This window comes from Cervus canadensis, chromosome 1 (genome assembly GCF_019320065.1).
Source record: "Cervus canadensis isolate Bull #8, Minnesota chromosome 1, ASM1932006v1, whole genome shotgun sequence".
Taxonomy (NCBI): domain Eukaryota; kingdom Metazoa; phylum Chordata; class Mammalia; order Artiodactyla; family Cervidae; genus Cervus; species Cervus canadensis.
In genome coordinates, this window is record NC_057386.1 from 126,592,578 (window position 1) to 126,605,129 (window position 12,552).

A 12,552-nucleotide genomic window follows, 5' to 3' on the forward strand; every position below is an offset into this window, starting at 1 on the left:
CCAGCATCAGGGTCTTTTCTTTTTTTTTTTTTTCACCAGAGAAAGCAGCTTTTATTGAAGAGTTATCTCCAGAAATTAGAAAGACTATGTACCCACTTTTGGTCACCCCCTATCCCTCCAGACCTCGCAGTGCTCCACCTAGGGTAGGGCTATAAATTGCCTCTAGGTTTTTCAGGGCCCTAGTTTTTCCTCTTCCTGTGTAGCCCAATGCTGTGTTTTTCATCTGTGTCTACTGCAGCTACTTAGTAACAATTATGGGTGAAAGGGTGTCGGGGAAGCAGTTAGATGAGTTAGAAGAATGATGCACAGGATAACAGGAACCGTAGCCTATCAAAGGTCCCTCTGTCCTGCCTCAGTGGCTTGATCCTTCATTGGCTGCATTTCTCTTTATGCTGAATCACTCCCTTCTGAATCAGATCGGGGATTTCCACTGCCAGCCATGGTCCCAGCCCCAGAGCCATGAGATGAGCTAGTCCAAACTTAGGCACATTCCTGGTCCACAAAGGCTTAAAGTGATCGGTCAGGCATATTTTGCCACCCCTGTACATCTTTGCTGTTTTTCCATCTAGTTCAGGTACTGCAATTTCTGGAGCAGTAGGGGATATGTGATAGGAATATCAAACTCGATGTCAAACTCATATTTGAGGAGGTCATGGATGTACCAGCATTTTCCAAACCAGCGAGTCCCTTCTTTGTTGGACTCCAGTCGGAACCAGTCATTGTCCGCATTCTTGTTGTTCTCCACATACCGTACAAGAGACTGATATTCCTCCTTGAGTCTCTGCACCCACAACTCCGGATCTCGAGGTCCAGCGTTGGTCTTCAGCACTGGGATCTCAGACACGACACGCCGGGTGGCCTCGTCCGCCATCTTAGACCAGGGCCTCAGGGTCTTTTCTAATGAGTCAGTTCTTCACATCAGGTGGCCAAAGTATTGGAGCTTCAGCTTCAGCATCAGCCCTTCCAATGAATATTCAGGACTGATTTCCTTTAGGATTGACTTGTTGGATCTCCTTGCAGTCCAAGGGACTCTCAAATCTTCTCCAGCGCCATAGTTCAGAAGCATCAATTCTTTGGCACTCAGCCTTCTTTATGGTCCAACTCTCATATCCATACATGACTACGGGAAAAACCATAGCTTTGACTAAACAGACCTTTGTCAGCAAAGTGATGTCTCTGCTTTTTAGTATGCTGTCTAGGTATGTCAGAGCTTTTCTTCCAAGGAGCAAGCATCTTTGTAGTCACTATCTGCAATGATTTTGGAGCCCAAGAAAATAAAGTCTGTCATTGTTTCCATTGTTTCCCCATCTATTTGCCATGAAGTGATGGGACCAGATGCCATCATCTTAGTTTTCTCAATACTGAGTTTTAAGCCAGCTTTTTCATTCTCTTCTATCACCTTCATCAAGAGACTCTCTAATTGCTCTTTGCTTTCTGCCATAAGGGTGGTGTCATCTGCATATCTGAGGTTACTGATATTTCTCCTGGCAATCTTGATTCCAGCTTGTGCTTCATCCAGCCCGGCACTTCACGTGATATACTCTGCATATAAGTTAAATAAGCAGGGTGACGATATATAGCCTTGATGTTCTCCTTTCCCAATTTTGAACCAGCCTATTGTTCCATGTCCCATTCTAACTGTTGCTTCTTGACCTGCATACAAGTTTCTCAGGAGGGAGGTAAAGTGGTCTGGTGTTCCCGTCTCTTGAAGAATTTTCCACAGTTTGCTGTGATCCACACAGTCAGTATTCTAGTCACATTACAACCTGTTATTGTTTTTAATAGCTTTCAATTTTGGAATAGTTTTAGATTTGTAGGCAAGTTGCATAACTTTCATATAGCCCTCATCCAGTTTCTCCCATGGTACATTTGCCAAAACCAAGAAACCAGCTCCAACACATCACTATTAACTAAGTGAAGTGAAGTGAAGTCGCTCAGTCATGTCTGACTCTTTGCGACCCCATGGGCTATTGCCCTCCTCCATCCATGGAATTTTCCAAGCAATAGTACTGGAGTGGGTTGCCATTTCCTTCTCCAGGGGATCTTCCTGACCCAGGGATTGAACCCAGGTCTTCTGCATTGCAGGCAGATGCTTTACTGTCTGAGCCACCAGGGAAGCCCCATTTTACTATTAAATAAACCTCACCCTTTATTCATATGTCACCAATTCCCCCCCCCCCCAAATCCCATCCAGGACACTACACTGTATTTAGTCTTCATGCCTGCTTAGCCTCCTCCAATCTGAGATAGCTCCTTAGTCCTTTTGTGTCTTTCATGACCTTGACATTTTTGAAGATTACTGGCCAATTATTTTGTAGAATGCCCCTGTATGTGTCTTTGATTTATTTCTCTTGCTTAGACTGTGAATGGGTTTGAGGGAGGAAGAACACAGAGACAAATTCTTATCACATCATGTCAGCAGTACATATGATCAGCCTATTACTGATGAGGTTAACTTTGATTGCATGCTGATTTTTTAAACTTTAATTTTTAATGTAATTAAAAAAAATTGACTGTACCAGGTCTTTGCTGCAGCACACAGATTCTTTAGTTAGCAACATGCAAGATCCAGTTCCCTGACCAGGGATTGAACCCGGGCCCCCTACATTGGGGGTGAGGAGTCTTAACCATCAGGGAAGTCTTTGTTTTTTTAACTGCCTCTTCAGGTCAACACATGTGCCTTGTGCGTTCATTTTAACAGCTGCATAATATTCCACATGTCAACGAAACATGGGTCATTCAAATCTTCCAAAGTTCTCATATAAATGTGAAGATAACGTGAAAACTCTCAGTACCTGGATGAGTGATTCTCAGTAAGTGTGCTGAACTGGAAAGACAGCCGTGTGTTTGCTGTGGGTGAGATTTAAAACTGGGGGGTTGGTCCCAGTTCATGGGGGACGTGCTAGACAGTAGAAGGTGTCCCCAAGGAGGGGAAGATGGGTCCACAGAGGTCAGTGGAACCAAGTGGGGAAACCTCCAAGAAGTACATAAATGACTGTGAGAATGGTTGGGTCATAATGATGTCTTGAGCCCAGACAAGGAAAGAAAATTATTATAAATGGTGGGATGCAGAGAGCATCCGGTGTGGTGAAGATGGACCATGGGGAAGACTTTGAAAGGACCAGGCGAAAACCTAGCTTGATCCAGGCACTGGAGGTAAGGCAGCGACGGAAGAAGGAACCTATGGAGGTCAGGAGGTCTCTGCCTTTTGTCATATCATCGTGTACCACCTCTGAGGGGATATGCCAACCTGTTGGAACATCCTCTTGGACAACATGCATGCTACTCCCGGTGGGTGGAGGGTAGGTCCTGCAGAAACAAATGTTCTTTGTTTCGTGTGTAGGGCTGGGATTCCCCCTTCCCTTCCACTAGATGGAGGCCATCTATCCCACCTCTTAGGAAATCTGGAGCCTATGTTCTGTCATGACTTTGTCATTGAGATATGTTTTCATGCACAGTTGACAGTCATCCAGCTTTGGGAAATGAAAAGTTGAGGGTCACTGCAATTTCCTCTTTCTTAACCAAAGAGGTGCCTTGGATGTTTGTGGCAGGGAACTCCTTCTGCCAGCCCCGTAGCTACTGCCTGATTCCTTTTCTTCTCCACCTGGCCCCACAGGTGAAGACCTGGTCCCAAGCAGACAGAAACCAGATCCCAACCCCCCGTCTCACCTCCCCAACACACACAATGACATTTCAAATCAGGAACACATGAGACTTTGTCTAAAAAGTAACCAATGTCAGAGGAAGCATAATGCCAATTCAGTGATCTCCATCCCTCCTGGAGGACAAAGCTGATTTCAGACCTAGCGACTGCATTTTTCTCTAACGTGTGGATTTCATAGATGTTTCCTGAAGGCAAACCCACTGTCAGCCAGCCTTTCTGATATAGTCAGATCTCTCAGTGGTGGTGCTTTGCTGCTTCTCCAGTCTGGTCCTGCGGACCTTCTGCCAACAGAAACATATCCTGGTTTCTTAAAATGTTCTTACATGATTCTGTGGTGGGTTCTGCACATCGCCATCAGCCTTTATCAAGCAGCCTCGTGCCTGAGTGGTTACTAGCCACAGCTCAACGGTTCTTGGACAATCAGCTCTCACCCCACCTGTTGGAAGGAGAGTGTCGGTGTCCCTTTCAGATGTTTTGATGAGAATGTGTTAGTCAGTCATGTCCGACTTTGTGATCCTGTGGACTGTAGCCCACCAGGCTCCTCTGTTCATGGGATTCTCTAGGCAAGAATACTGGAGTCAGTAGCCATTCCCTCTTCCAGGGTATCTTCCTGACCCAGGGATCGAACCCTGCATTGCAGGTGGATTCTTTACTATCTGAGCCACCAGGGAATAGCTTATTAGGCAGATGGGCTTAGGTGAAACTGCTTCTGCCGCTTCCTAGCTAGGGAGCCTCAGGTGGCTTCCTGAGCAGCCTCACCAAGTTGTTAATATATAATGGGCATCTGAAAAGCCAGCATTAAAAATAACACCCACCTTCCATCATTCTTGTGACGATCAGATGAGGTGAGGAATATAAAACACCAAGGACAGTCCTTGGCACGTGGTGAAAGCTTATCACATTTTTTTCTTTTCTTTTCTTATTTTGTAACAATGCCAGGTTTGGGGGTGGGATCTAAGCATACCCAGTTCTGTTCGGGGCCAGCTGTGAGACTTTGTGCAAGTGGTCCTGTGGTCTAGGATTTAGGACTGATTATGGGATGATATGGTGACATTATTTGGGGATTCTATGAGATGTTCTGCATCTTAAGGGCTCAGATGTCTGTTTGGGGCAGTATTTCCATATCACTGCATGGGAAGGAGATGAAAGAAACCTAGTACAAGCTCTCTCCCTGTCTGTCCATATCTTTCTGTGTTGTCCGTATGTCCATCTCAGTCTCTCCTCTTTCAGACCCACTACTGAATCAGCCTCAACTTTCCCTGGCCCCATGTGTCTTCCATGTGACACCAATCTTTTCTAAGCTCAGGCAGAACTCAGAGTTTGTTACAGAAACACCCCAAATGTCTGCACTTGCTTGTCTCTGAATCAAGGCAAGTCAGGAACTTGCACCCATTTTAACTGTATCATTATTGAGGTTTGATTGGATACAGACTGGCAAGGCAAAGCTCTGTGTCAAGGCGAAAGAATTGGTAAAAGATGAAGTTCACATATTTTGCATTTAGAGCCGGTAGTTTACCTAGGCTCCTCTGTGGATGGAATTTCCCAGGCAAGGATACTGGAATGGGTTGCCATTTCCTTCTCCAAGGAATCTTCCCGACCTAGGGATTGAACCTGTGTCTCTTATATTGCAAGTGTATTTACTGCTGAACCACCGGGGGAGAGCACCTAGTCTGCAAAGGAGCTGAATATTGAACTCATCGGCTTGAAAGTTTGTAAGGGTAGGGTAGATGGAACGTGTCAGTAAGGAAGATGCCCGAGGCAGAACATCCTAATTTTCCACCTAACAGCTGTGTGCCTCTTCTATGCCCACCTCTCCCCCACCCAGGGTGGGTAAATCCTGATCCACTGATGGAAACATGTGGCTCCATCCCTTTTGCCTGTTTCTGGTTTAGACAGGGACATGTGACCAGTTCCAGCCAATGGGGTGTGAGAAGTCCCCTGGGGGCTACTGGGAAAGGATTTTTTGCTCCTATAAAGAGACGCAAGGAGGCAGCCCCCTTTCCAGTTCTGGATGTTTTTGTGGATGCTTGCCTGGAGCTATGGCAGCCACCTTGAGACCATGAGGGGTGACTTTGAGGATGACAGTCAGAAAGAGAAAGAATCTGAGTCCTTGATGCCATCAATGAGCTATTGAATTAATCTACCCTGGAACTACTCTACCTCTGGGTGTCTTCCTTAGGGAGATATCTCCAACGTTGAAACACTTTTGTTTGGGCTTCCTGCTACTTCCAAAGACATGCCTGCTGACTGATTCAATAACTACAAGTCACGTGGGACAGAAGTAAGAGGTGTGACAACTGGTTAGTTGGTTGTGACCAAGTAGAATCCCATACTAGTTGTCACCCATTATCACCTGCTGCATCAGCCTGTGCCCATAGAATAAGAAGTCTGCTGCCTTTAAAATTAATATTTATTTGGCTGTGCCTCGTCTTAGTTGTGGCATGGGGGGTCTTTAGCTGTAGCATGTGGGATCCGGTTCCCCGACCAGGGATTGAACCTGGGCCCCCTGAATTGAAAGCACAGAGTCTTAACTGCTGGACCACCAGGGAAGTCCCATCACCTGCCTTTTTTTATAGCCTGATCATAAGCACACACCTTCCCCAGCCTCCGTGAAGGAAATGAGCTTCTTCACGAGGATCCCATGGGGAATTTCAAGAGGAGCTCCCCACAGAAGCAGCAGAACAGGAAGAAATCACTCAGTCTCTTTCCTTAGACCTTCTAATCTGAAGGCCACCTTCTCTATTTGACGGAGGAAACATAAATACTAGCAACATGAGATTGTCTTGGGGAACCAATGAGCTAAAGATTGTTAAGTGCTGAGGACAGTGTCCGGCACATAATAAACAATCAGTAAGGGATTTCCCTGGTGGTTCAGTGGTTAAGACTCCATGATGCCAATGCAGGGGGCATGGGTTTGATCCCTGGTGGTGGAACTAAGATCCTGCAAGCTACACGGAGCAGCAAAAAAAAAAAAAAAAAAAGAACTCATAAGCAATCAGTAAACATGGCTGTTGTTATGACTAATCCTTCTCTTTGACATGCGACGTCTTAAGCAGGAATGCATTTATCCCTACACATCACTCAGTCAACCTGTAATGCTTGAGGCCAGGATCACTGGGGCCATACTGGAGGCTGGCTGCCACACAGGGACTCTATTGGCCACTTATATATGTTGTTTCTAAACCTCATTCTCAAGTATTAGAGGGATGCCTTCTAATCCTGGCATCCCCCAAGGGAGCCAACTTGAGGAATGTCTCCTAAAAGGACTAAAGACCTTGACAAAGGAAGGGAAAAGGGTAACGGGACAGGGAAAAGAAAAAGTAAGAAGAGGTGGACAGAGAGCAGAAGGGAAGGAAGGAGGGGAGAAAGAAAAAGTAGCCTATGTTCAGGAGAGGGGAGCAGCGGGTCCACGGGGCCATCCTTGCTCTGGTTTGCAGAGAACATTCCCTGGGGTGGGGGTGGGGGCTGGGTTCAGATGTGGTCATCACTGGTCTTTAATTCCTGGTAGGCTTCCTGCCCTAGAGACAGTGGGGTGTCCTAATTGAGAGCAACCGAGATGCAAAGGCTTTTGCCACATAGATTGTTTCCAGGGTCTCCTTCTTCCTGTGGCTTCTGTTTTTCTTATTAAACTCTGCTTCTAAATTGGTAGCGGAAAGAAAGACAGTGAGGCGGCCCAGGGAAAGCATGAGTCTTCCCAGTCCTGGGCTCACACCCCGCGAAGGAGAGCCGCAGGTCTCCGCATCCTGAGATGCTTTCTGGCCATGTAGCTTAGAAATGGCCTGGCATGCAGAGCTGGGCCTTTCATCCAAATGTCCAGATTAATGTTACCTCTGAGTGTTCGAAGGAGCCATGAGGTCTGACTTACTCACAGCCCTTTCTTCCTGGCTGAACCCCCCATAGGTCTCTCTGTTGTTCTATCCAGGGAGCTTCTCAGCAGGAAGAGAGAAGCCTGTTGTAAAAAATTCCATGAATTGATGTCAGCTCAGCAGCCACGAGGAATATTGGGCCACACGAGGCATGTCCTGGGACCCTAACATCTTTTCCATCACTTCCTGAGCAGGAAACTAAAGGGAAGAAGCAGGAATTTACATTCTCTGACAAAGTGCAGAGGCTGCAATGAGGTAAAACACAACAGCCAAGGCAGTGGGAGCTGGCCCAGAGGCTTGGACTTGCTGCTTGCATCCTGGGAACAAGTCCCCACCCACCCTGGGCATCCCAGGGTTAATGCTACAAGACCCGGTCTTGCACGTGACTTTGGGGTGCCCTGGAGAGCTGGCAGCTAGTCTGTGAGGGTCATCACATTCCCAACAGTAGCTGTGTCTCCAACCACACAGAGCTGTCACATTTAAATGTGAATTCTCTGGCCTTTCCAAGCTCAAGATCAAGGCTCTCCCCATTCTGCCCCCCTCTCTCCCCTGGGGTTGGTCTGAGGTTAACCTCGGTATTGGTGATGAGGCAGCATTTGAATGACTCTGGGAAAAACTCTCTGAGTCAGTGACATCTAGTTGCCTACCTAAATAGCCATTCTTTCCTTGTTCCTCAGAAGGAGTCCGGATACTGTGCCCAACCACAAACTGCATTTCTTGGCTTTCCTTGTGGCTGAGTCTGCCCTTGAGACTGAGTTCTGAACCAGTGGAAGTGGAAGTGTGGCATGGCACTTGCAAGAAGTCTTCTTAAAGAGAGCTGACTCAGCTGGGAGGAGAGCCCTTTCTGGTGTTTCTTCCTATTGCCTGGAAGCTAGGCTTGATGGCTAGAGCTCCAGCAGCCATCTTGGACCATGAAATGACCTTCAGGATGGAAGCTACATGTTGGGAGAATGAAATAGAAATATAGAAGGAGCACGAGTCCCTGATGGCATCATATTGCCACCATGCCAGTCTTTGACTGCCTATTTACGAGCTTCTCTTAAGCAAGGAAGAAATAAAATTGTATCCTGTTCAGTCTACTGATATTTTGGATTTTCTGTTATTTACAGCCAAAAGTACTCCTAACTGATATACCTATCAAATTTCTCCTCTCTTATCCAGGTGCCACTGTACATGGAATTCACATATGAGAGATGCATCCTTTTCTGTTAAGTTTTCCTTTTCTGGGAACATCATCTCAGATTAAAGTAGAAGCAGGGGAACCAATGAAGTGCATCTTTGAACCTGCTGAGTTTATTTCTCTCCTCCCAGGCTGTGGTCTCCTCCCTCTCCTCACACACTGGTTTGCTTTTAGTTTGCTGTCAAGGAATTTCTCCCTAGCTGGTAAGTCACTACATCTTATGGGATATTTGGTTTTTCCTATCAATTTGTCATTTCCTACTGTCATTCCTATTAGTGACAAACTTGTCATTATAAATCCTGTCTTGAAAAAAATTCTTCCTTGATTCCACATCCCCTTATAACTATTGCCCAATTTCTCTGTTGCCCTTTATAGCAAAAATTCCAGAAAGATTCATCCATACCAGGACTGCCCATCTGGGAACTCCAGGAAGCAGCATTCACATCATGGCCTGCATCAGGGGCATCTCTCTGTCGTGCAGTGTACAACTTGTAGATCTCTACGTGGGAGGCTGGGACGATGCTCAGTGACTCCACTGCCTTAATTACCAGGCTCTTTTGAACCTAATCTTATCGAGCATTTCTTTCACTACTCCAGATAAACAGCTCTTGTCAAGGTTCTCAGTGAACCCATCTTACAAAATCCCAAGGTAAATTCTCAGTCTTCACCTTACCCTGTTTAGCAGCAGGCAGCGTTTGTCAATCACACCTCCTTCTTTTCTGTTTTAATGTTTATTTGTTGTATCTTTGGCTGCACTGGGGCTTCGTTGCTGCCCACAGGCTTTCTCTAGCTGTGGCGAGTGGGGGCTGCTCTGTTGTCATGTGCAGGCTTCTCACTGTGGTGGCTTCTCTTGTTGTGGGGCATGGTCTCTAGGCACACAGGCTTAGGAACGGCAGCCTGAAGGCTCTGGAGCGAGGCCTTGGTGGTGGTGGTGCACAGGCTCAGGTGCTCTGTGGCATGTGGAATCTTCCCTGACCAGGGGTCGAACCTGTGTCCCCTGCATCGGCAGCTGGATTGTTATCCACTGCGCCACCAGGAAAGTCCATACCTCCTCCTTAAAATGCTTTCTTTCCCTGGCTTCCGAGGCTCTATTCTCCTACTGCACTGGTTATGACCTTTCAGCCTCATTGTCTTCCCCAAACATCACTGTTTTGTTTATTGCTAAATTCTCAGCATAAAGAATAGTGTCTGGCACACGGCAAGCCTTCAATCAACATGGCAGGCATTGAATGAATGAATGCATAGGGGATTGTATCTAAAGGAGTGAATGTCAAATAGTGGAATTTCAGGCACTGTGATAAGAGTGCTGGTATTTGGGGGCAGGATAGTTATTTTTACTAACTTCTAAAATGCCATGTGGGGGGCACAGGAAGCTATGTTTTTTTCTTTACATCAGAATAATAGGTCAGTTCTTGTGTCTAGGTGCTGGGTTGAAAACACAGGAAATACATTTTTCACAATAGCCCGGATATAGAAACAACCTAAATGTCCATCAAGGGATGAATGGATAGAGAAGGTGTGTTATATAATGTGCAATGGAATATTATTCAGGCTCTAGAGAAACAGGAAATCCTGCCCTTTGTGACATCATGAATGGACCTTGAGAACATTAGGCGGAGATCAGTCAGACAGAGAGAGATAAACTGTATAATCTCATTTATTAAAAATGAGAAAAGTCTAAGTTTCATGAGTTTTGTGAAGCAGAGAAGAGAATGGTGGTTACCAGGGGCTGGGGGGTTGGTGGAATTAGGAGGATGTTGGCCAAAGGGTACAAACTCCCAATTATAAGACAAATATGGGGAATTCCCTGGTGGTTGTGTGGCTAAGACTCTATGCTCCCAATGCAGGGGGCCTGGATTCAATCCCAGGTCAGGGAACTAGATCCCATATGCCGTTACTAAGAGTTCACATGCCTTGACTGAAAGATCCTGTGTGTTGCAACTAACTCCTGGCACAACCCACTAAAGAAAGAAATACATTAAAAAAAAAAAAAAAGACAAATTGGTTCTGGAAATCTAATGTACAGCGTGGTGATCACATTATATACTTGAAATTGCTAAGATAGTAGATCTTTAGTGTTCTCACCGTGAAAACGATATGGTGGGACTGCCCTGGCGATCCAGTGGTTAGGACTCCTCACTGTCACTGTTGAGGGCCCAGCTTGCATCCTTGGTCAGAGAAATGAGATCTCACAAGCCTCGTGGTGTGTGACCAAGAAGAAAAGAGAAGAAAAGAAAAAATAAAAAAAGGAAATGGCAGTTGTGGGATGGAATGGAGGTGTTGGCTAATGCTTTGGGGGTGATCATTTTGCAACATACAAGTGTAACAGATCAACACATTGTACTCTTGCCACGACATTGGGCCCACCCAGATAATTTTCCCATCCCAAGATCCTTAACTGAATCACAGCTGCAAAAGCCCTTTTGCCACCTAAGGTCCATGTGCTGTGATTAGTCTCTCCGTTGCATCTGACTCTTTGTGATCCCATGGACTGTAGCCTGCCAGGCTCCTCTGTCCATGGGGATTCTCCAGGCAAGCATACTGGAGTGGGTTGCCATGCTCTCCTCCAGGAGATCTTCCCAACCCAAGGATCGAGCCCAGGTCTCCTGCATTGCAGGCAGATTCTTTATCAGCTGAGCCACCAGGGAAGCAAATGGTCAGAAACAGTTGCCGAAACCTGGGATTGAACCAGGGACCTTTAGATCTTCAGTCTAACGCTCTCCCAACTGAGCTATTTCTGCCACCCGTTCATAGGTCCATACACAATGCCATTTGCAGGTTTGGGGATTGGGATGTGCACATCTTTGGGGAATTATATATCTGCCACACTTCCTGATCCTGAATCTTACAAAAAAATATTTATTTATTTGCCTGTACAAGTTCTTAGTTATGGCATGCAGGATCTTTGATGTGCATGTGGCATTTGGGATCTAGCTCCCAGACTGGGGACTGAACCCAGGCCCCCTGCACTGGGAATTTAGAGTCTTAGCCACTGGACCCCCTGAGAAGTCCCCTGATCCTGGATATTTACTCCAGCATCCCTTTCTCAGTGAGGCTTATGCTGATGATGCAGGCCTCCTGCTCTATCTTTTCTTCTAGCAAAGTATGCAATTGACTAATACCTGGTGAATATTCCCTGTTTACCTCACTAGACTGTCAGCTTTAGAAGGGCAGGAAGTTGATCATTTTCTTCACTGCTTCCTCTCCAGCACCTGCCATATAGATGATGCTTGGTAAATGTTGGTTAAATAAATGATAGAAAGGAAAAAAGCCAATAACAACAGCCAACCCTTTTTTAACCTGAGTTTGAGCCCCTAAATGGAGAGTTCTCTCACATTCGCTAAATTGGGTCAGGGAATTGATGCAGCCAACCAGCCCTTTAAACCTTGTGTTGGGAGACTGAGAGCCTCACGCAGGGTGTCCCAGGCTGCCGCGGAGGCACAGAGGAGTCACGATAGCACAGTCGACAGAGGCTCAGAGGAGCTGAACAAGGATGCTCTTCATTGAAAGAGACTACGAGAGCGATTAGCCAATGTTACCCACAAGCGCACCTAGCTCAGTCCCCCAACAGACGATTCCCGAGCTGGCCACCCTGTGCCGCTTGGGATGCTCTGGGAGCAGTAGGCTGGGTGGCCCCGAGCAGCTGGCCCTGGGTCCCTGGCTTTCTCTGGTTCTGTTCTTTCTAACTTTCAACTTGTGGCTTGTGACCTTTTTTCCAATGATAGTACCAGGAAATTCCTTGAATTCGAGTGATGATGTGTTATTTTCTTTCCAGAGGTTAACTCTCAAAATCTCTGTTCTCTCCATTTCTGCCATCTCGGGAGCATTTGGCCATTTTTAAA

The 12,552-nt window shown here is 46.3% G+C and overlaps 1 long non-coding RNA gene, 1 other non-coding gene and 1 pseudogene across 3 annotated transcripts in view; 1 reads left to right on the forward strand and 2 right to left on the reverse strand.

Moving 5' to 3' along the window:
* LOC122424569 overlaps positions 1–12,552 on the forward strand; it is a 207,997-nt gene that overhangs the window by 73,231 nt on the left and 122,214 nt on the right. The gene's annotated exons all lie outside the window — the stretch shown is intronic.
* On the reverse strand, positions 231–878 carry LOC122424568 (annotated as a pseudogene). Its single transcript, XR_006264476.1, has one exon. The product of XR_006264476.1 is annotated as a ubiquitin-fold modifier-conjugating enzyme 1-like (transcript).
* On the reverse strand, positions 11,379–11,451 carry TRNAF-GAA. Its single transcript has one exon. It is a non-coding gene; the product is annotated as a tRNA-Phe (tRNA).